Source organism: Solanum lycopersicum, chromosome 1 (genome assembly GCF_036512215.1).
Source record: "Solanum lycopersicum chromosome 1, SLM_r2.1".
Taxonomy (NCBI): domain Eukaryota; kingdom Viridiplantae; phylum Streptophyta; class Magnoliopsida; order Solanales; family Solanaceae; genus Solanum; species Solanum lycopersicum.
In genome coordinates, this window is record NC_090800.1 from 42,239,892 (window position 1) to 42,248,373 (window position 8,482).

Sequence of the window (8,482 nt, forward strand, 5' to 3'; positions counted from 1 at the left end):
AGGTATGTATATCATATATATGATTGGTGATGAGGATGGTTATGATGATGATGATGACGGAGATGACGTGATGATTATTTTGCCGAGCCCCTTACTAGGGAAGCTGGGCACCATATATGTTAAAGATATGCATGATTTTCACTTAAAAGGGTATATGTGTAGCGATATTTTGTTTCGACTTGCCATATTGGTATCCTGTCATCTTTACCTTATGCTTTACATACTCAGTACATTGTCCGTACTGACCCCCCTGTGCTCGGGGGGCTGCGTTTCATGCCCGCAGGTGTAGATGCAAAGTTCGATGATCCTCCCACCTAGGATATCTACTCTGCTGATTGGGAGAGCTCCACTATTTCGGAGCCCAGTCGTTTTGGTACATAACTTTTTGTGTAGTCTTTTGCTCATCTATGGGTATGGCAGGGCCCTGTCCCCTCGAGTTTCACTAATGTACTCTTATAGGTCTGTGGACATTATGTGGGTTGTATATATATGTTTTGGATAATGGTCTGGACATGGTTTGTTTGGGATGTCCGCTTGTACAGGGGCAGCCTTGTCGGCTGCGTACATCATTGTGTATTGTGTAGTGGCAGCCTTGTCGGCTTACGTATGTTATTATGCTTTGAATAGTGGCGGCCTTGTCGGCTCGCGTATGTTGTTACGCTTGAATGGTTATGACTCCTTATGAGACAGGTCCTCTTTATATATATATGACGTTGGGGTTGGCTTGATTTGATTAAATTCCATATTGTCTTAGTTTCAGTTGGTTATACTTAGCAGGTTTGTATGTGGGTGTCCAAAACGGGCACTAGTCACGGCCCACCGGGTTGGGTCGTGACAATCATGCAGTAGTAAAAAGATTTTCCTTGCAACGTGGGCTATCACGAACCATTCTGTCCAAGAATTTTTTAAAAATAAGATTTGGAAGTGCCTCTGCGACGCATAGTAAAATCCCATATTTCATTGCGTTGTTTTTAAGTAAAATTTGAGTTGGTTGATTTTTCCAATAATTTTAGGGGTCTTTTGGGTAATTTGGGGGTGAATAATGGACGGTTATTAGACTGTTTTAAACCCATAAACTCAACAATAAAAGCTAAACCCTCAACTCAAAAGAAAATCTCTCCATTCACTCTCTCCAAAACATTATTGTTGAATCTTTGAAGCTCATAGGAAGAAGATTTTACAAGTTTTTCACCATCAATATTGTGAGTTTTCATCATCAATTAAGGTATGTTTATTAAACCTTGAAATCTCTTTCTTCAAGGAGTTATTCCAATGATTTTCAAAGATAATTAATAACATGAATAGTACAATTTTGTGATCTAGCCATGGGTTCTTGCGTTAAAGGTTTTGAAACATTGCATTATGATTTAATTGATGTTAATTTGATCATTTAACCTAAAAACACTATAGACCCATCCAAACCGTGCAGTTCTAATTTTGATTATTTTATAGGTGAAGTTATCATGTCTGAATGCATATGAATTCTAGGGTAGTTTTTGTTGGGCTATTCAATGATGTAAGATTCATATTGTTTTAATGAATAGGATGTCTTAGATTGAAAAATCTATATTGAATTGATATTTATAGATTGAGCACTATGATTTTTTGTATTGAATTGATGATCATGGCCATGGTTAAGGGCCTTTTAATATTGGATTGGATGATCAAGATATGGATTGAAGTGGTGAGAATCGATTGGCGGTACACTACCCTAATTTTCTTTTTTTTCTGTAATTTAAGTCTCGAATTATGTAGTGATTGGTATGGTTCACATATGGTTGTGGTGCTATGTTCTTTACTTTCGAATTATGTGGCCTTGTCGGCATTAGTTTATGAATTGTATTAAACATAGCCTTGTCGGCATTACTTTATGAACAATGACATTATCATTTTAAGATTGATTATGATTAATATGAAGGAATATGTGATATATGTGTATGGTTGAGATTGAACTCTTCTAATTGATGATATATCATTATAATAGACTAGGGTGATGTCTCTAGATGTGTTACTAGTGTGTCTTTATAGGTTAACATGATCATTCCTACATGATACTTGAACAATATTGTAGAGGTGATATAGAGATGATGTGTCTGTCTTGATAGGTAAACTATGTCCCTTAATTGATACATGAAGAATATGAATATGAACATCTTGACTTAGTAGGTTTATGTACATTTGTCTTGTATGTGTATGAATGAATATTGAATGAAAGACTAGGATCGGTAGACCTAAAATGGTGACCTTCTAATCATGACTAGTACATGGAACTTTAAGAGAAGGTTAACAATGAGCTATCCTTATAGACCTTGACTAGCAGCCCTTGTGGACCCATTCTTGGTAGGGGTATTATGAAATCACAGGACAAAGATATGGTATGTTCTCATATACCATTAGCTGATTGAAATTACTCTTTGAGAACAAACGCTAGCACCGAGTGAACATGTTATGGCTTGTATCTCTACTTGAGAAGAAGACTAGAGTGCAACGTATCTCTACTTTAGAATGAGACTATAGTGCATTAAAGACATTCATATTCATGAACTATGTGTCTACATGGGATTTATCCTAGTTCTACCCTTGGCAAGTAGAAAACCATACATCGGAGTAGGTTTACGATTGCAGATTCTATGCCTTACGATCTATGTCGAATATTTCCTATTCTCATTATGTGGGATACATGTTAATGTTTGATAACTACTAGGAAGTTTAGGTAGTGGTATGGGACACTGTATAGACATTGGACGACTAGAATTGAAGATGATAGTAGTGAGTCCCTAGGTCTTCTCCAAGACCATTATGTCAAAGTCCTTAATTGACGAAGGTATCTTGAAGGGTCAAATGAATATAATGACTTAAGTAAAGGTACGTTAATGAAAAGGTAGATATCTAGGGTACCTTTAAGGGTTGCTTAGGTAGACTTGAAGAGGGTGTATGGGAGGTCTCTTCATGTTTTAATCAAGTTAATTTTAGAGTAACCTTAAGTGGTAAATATATGTTGAAAAATGGAATAATCTTATCTTAGGTATTCTTAAGGGTTATTTAGGTGTGCTTGAAGAGGGTGTATGGGAGGTCTAATCTGGTCTTACTTAAGTAGATCTTAGGATAATGTTTGGTGGGATGGTCATATGATATATGGCTTGAAATTATATTGATGCTATATTATGAAATGTGACTATATGTGTTTCTATGGACTTGTAAGTGATTTTTATATTTGTTTTATGATGTTTTACTCAAAGAGAACATGTTTTACAAAAGTACGTTGATCATGATTTTACGCATTATGCAATTCTTAGTACAAGTGTTTGTACTAATTCCATACATTTTGTCTATCTCTAAAGGTGTAGGTGGCATGAGAGGAGTCACGAAGTTGAAGCTTCGATAAGTGTTCATTTAAGCAAAGAGTTGGTATGTCCTCATTATATTCGAGGACATCTTGATATTTATTTTTCCTTATTGAATGTATTGTAATAAACAAAGTTATTTTCCTATGTGTTGAAGTATGGGTCATGTCCCAATATATTCGTATGCCTAAGATGGGGGGGGGGACATTGAGACTTAATGTAAGATCCCCAAAATGACTTAGGTGAAGCTAGAGCCTTACATGTTTTTCATGATGGTGTAAGGTCCTAAAATTGTCTTTAATGTGGTATACATGAATTTAAGAGTTTAGGTGCATTAAATGGCAAGGAACGACAAAGACGTTCGACGATTAAGTCATCTATGTGCCTCATATGTGTTTTTATGTGATTCATGAGGGTATAAGGTCCATAAATGAGTTACTATAGTGTATATAGACAGTGTATCAAGTTTCGTGAAGTTTGGAGGTGAAACGTCCAAGAACGCCCATGACATTCGAAAGGTGTTCCTTGAAACGACCTTGGGTGTCTATGTATGTTTTATCGAGTTTTACGTGTTCATTTTGGATGAAACTTATGTGGTAGGTCCTAAACTATTATGCAAGCATATTTAGGTTAGAAACGTCCGGGTACGACTCTAAATAGGACTGACAAGGGTCCCTAAAGGAGGACCCCAACTTGGAGCTCAACACTGCCAGGCAGTACAAAACTAGGTCCCAAACGACGGCCAGTCGACAAAGACAATGACCCTTTAATGGGTGGAGTCTATGGAGAATAAGGATGGAAGGTTGGGGAGCAGCAGGAGCAACCTTGATACCCCATCGACGGGGCATGATCTCAACCACGGACCGTCAATGGTAGGTCGTCGAAGGTGCTGTGAGGTTGTTGTCAGTGTTTGTTAAGGACTTGGGTTTTTGGGAAATTCACACCAAGTCTTATAAAATGTGTGGATGGTTTTTTTGATTTCTTATAGGTATTTTAAGAGTATATAAGTCATTAAACACTCATTATAACCCTAACACCTAATCAAAACACATTCCCTCTAAAAGTTTCTCCCAAAACCTCCATGAGAGTTCAAGGTGAAGATGGAGCTTGAAGATAATTCCTCAATGGAGTTTCTTCTTCTATTTTTATTGGGTTCTTCTATAAAGGTATGGGAGTTCTTTATCTAAGGTTTTCTATCATAATAGAGCCAATAAAGATGATTTTCAAAGTTTTGAAAAAGATGAAAAGTTCAATTTTTACTCTAAATCTTGGATCCTGCATAAATGGTTTTCAAACGTTAATATATGATGTAATTGATGTTTAATTTATGTTTTCCAATGAAATTATCCATGAACCCTTGACATTCACAAATCTCCCAATTTGACAAAAATATGGTTTATGAGATCGTATGTTGATATTTCTGAATTCATGTGTAGATCGTTATGGGCTTCTGATTCATGTATAGATTATGGTTAATTTATTTATAATAGGCTGTTTCAAATTCTTCAATTGAATATTGTACATTCTTAGATCTATTGAATATTGAGCTTATTTGATTTATATTGACTTAAGGTTTATGAATTCAAATGTCGTTACATAAAGGCTTTTGATTTGTATAATGATTATAGAAAAAAAATTAATATCTAGGTTACATTAGATTGATGAATATGTAGTAATATGACCTAGCGTCATGAATGTTCTGTTAATTATATTGAATTTTTTGTTATGGCCACGGGTAAGGGCTTTATGATATCGAATTGAATGATTTAGCTTTTAAATTGAAGTGGTAAAATGAAGTGGGGGTATGATGCTCTAGTTACTTTTATTTTATGTTAATTAGACTTCATTTATATTTTGATTGGCATGGTCCACTTATGGTGGCGGTGCTATGTGAATTGATGTGACCTTGTCAGCGTTAATTTATGCAAGATAAAGATCATAGTCTTATTGGCACTACTTGAAGTACTATAAAGATCATAGTCTTATTGGCACTACTTGATGTACTATGTTGTTTAGTATATTTGTTTTATGTGAAGTATGAGTATATCTATCGATATGTAAAGTAATGTAAAAGTATGTGTTCTTTCTATGTATGTTAGAAAATCAGGTAGATTATGACTATGTTATTCTATGTGTCGTCTGAGGGTTGATGCATGGTTGTTCCTACATGAATATAACAATTTATAATTGTTACATTGATGATGATATGGTAGAGTGTAGGATGACATAAAGATGATAATGGTTATTCCTATGTGCTTATAGAATGAAATGTAATATGTGTTAAGGTAAAGTATGTGGTGTCTTTTGTTTGTTGACTTGTGTACCTTGCTTGATGTATGTATCAAAGTGAATATGTGATGTCTTGACTAAGGATACTAAAGTCTCTTAGTCTTGAATGCATTAATGATATGTGACCTTGAATGATGTTATGAGGGTATTTGTGTGAAATATTGAACCTAGTGGTAAGGTTATGAATGTTGAAGTCGTAAGACATAACGGTATCCTTCAATTAAAGAAATGATGGACTTAAGGTGTATTAGCTGGAATTGCATAATTTTAAACCTTAGAGAAGTCATCATGAGCTTCTTCTCGCCATTTGAAGGTAGCCCTAAGAGGGCCTCTTTTGTAGGATAAATGTTATTGGGTTATGAATCTTACATGGAAACCCTTTATACAAACCTTAATTGTGAATTACTCTATGAGAACTAAGGCTATCACCGAGTGAGTATGGTAGGGTAAGTATTTCAATTGAATGTATGAGACTATATTACAAAGCATGCCCTTTAGATTTCTTAACTATGTGCCTATATGAGATGTGCCCAAGTTCTACCATTGGAAAGTATAATACCCTCATCGGACTAGGTTAGAACACCGGATTCCATGTCTTGCTACCATGATCTATATCGGTTATTTTCTTTGCTTATCATATGGGATACTTACTAGTATTAGGGAAGTTCTATGAAGTTAGGAGGTGGTATTGGACGTTATCTAGACATTGCACAATAGCATTTTAACGTGTTAGTGAGAGTCCTTAGGTCATGTCCAAGACAATTATGGATGTAATCCTCTTGATTTACATAAGTAAGTATTTTGATATCCTTTGTTAAGGAGAATGTCATATTATCTATCTTTGATGTCTTGTAAGTATGAGCGTCTCATTATGAGTGGTATTAAAGATCATTTAGGTGTGTCAAGAGAGGGTGTATGGGTGGTCTTTCTTAATCTCACTTAAAATGAATCTTAGGATAGCTTTAAGTGAGGGAATTACATGCTAAAAGGTGTGTCTCAAGATAAGAAACTTCACTGTACAGTAAAGGAATACACTGTAACTTTGAAGTAAATTCACCATAATGTTTTCCTAAAATATGATAATTACTTAAATGATTTTGATGTGTTTTATAGGTTGTTAAATGTTGTTCTTATTATTATAGTATTATGTTTTAATCAAAATTTATTAGAAGAATGTTATTTACTAAATGTCCCTTTTTCATTGTTTTTGTGTTGCTTGCATACTTAGTACATTCAATGTGCTAACCCCTTGTTTTCCATTTTTGACTTAAGTGTAAGGGAATGGAAGTCTTGATGTTATATGGAGGATTTATAGGTTTTAAAGGCTTTGAAGATTAAGTATTGGTTAGTTCTCAATGATTTTGTGTTATGAATTTTATATGGAACCGATTTATACGAACCTTAATTGTGAATTACTCTATTTGAACTAAAGCTAGCGCCGAGTGAGTATGGTAAGGTAACTAGTTCTATTAAATGCATGAGACTAGATTACAAAGCATGCCCTTCAGATTCCTTAACCATGTGCCTACATGGGATGTGCCCAAGTTCTACAAATTGGAAAGTAGAATACCCTCATTGGAGTAGGTTAGAACACCGGATTCTATGTCTTTCTACCATGGTATATGTCGTTTATTTCTTATGCTCATCATATAGGATAATTACTAGCATTAGAGAAGTTCTATGAAGTTAGGTGGTGGTAGTGTACGTTATTTAGACATTGCAAAATAGACTTCAAAGGTGTTAGTGTGAGTCTCTAGGTCTTGTGCAAGACAATTATGGACGTTATCTTCTTGATTTACATAAGAAAGTCTTTTGATAGCCTTTCTAAGGAGAATGTCATATTAGTAATGTGTTGATGCTTTGATGTCTTGTAAGTATGTGTGCCTCAGTATGAGTGGTATTAAAGACCATTTAGGTATACGTAGAGACGGTGTATGGGTGGTCTCTCTTTGTCTCACTTAAATGAGTCTCAGGATAGCTTTAAGTGAGGGAATTACATGCTAAATGTGTGTAGAGTGAAGCTAAGAAACTTCACTTCAATGAAGGAATTCACTTTAAAATTGAAGTAAGTTCACCATAATGTTTTCCAAAAACGTGATAATTACTTAAATGATTTGTTATGTGTTTTATAAGTTGTTAAAAAATTATTGTTCTTATCATTATAGTATTAGGTTTTAATAAAAATTCATGAAAAGCATGCTATTTACTAAATGTCCCTTTTTCATGGTTTTTGTATGGCTTCCATACTTTCTACATCTTATGTGCTAAACCCTTGTTTTCCCTTTTTTACTTAAGTATAGGGAATTGGAAGTCTTGATGTTCCATGGAGTATTAATATGTTTTTAATGCTTTGAAGATGAATTATTGGTTAGTCCTCATCTTTTTTAGGACAATATCCACATGTCCCTTATGTCATAGTCTTTATTTTATTGTCTTGTATGGGATTAGTTCCAATTATTGTATACTCTAAAGTTTAGATGGTTCAAGTAGATGGTGTAAAGATTTAATGTTTTAAATCAATGTCTTCCCCTTGTGTAATGTTTCTGAAAGAGTTCTTTGTGTGTGAAGAAAGTTTTAAATTCTTGCTCATATTAGTATGTTTATTATGCAATGAATGATAAGAGAGTCTTAGATGAGACTTATTGAAGTCTCATTTACCTTGAGAAGACACAAGGATGCTCTAACATCGAGTGTGTACTTGTGTGTTATGAAAAGCTTGGTATTACTGAATCGGGTTTAGGTAGTTTCTTAGTTGTCTTATGAACCACATCTAGTAGAGTCTTGTTTATAATGTGCAGCGCACCACATAATAAATAGGAGGCTATTGTGTTCGAGGAAAAACTTCACTT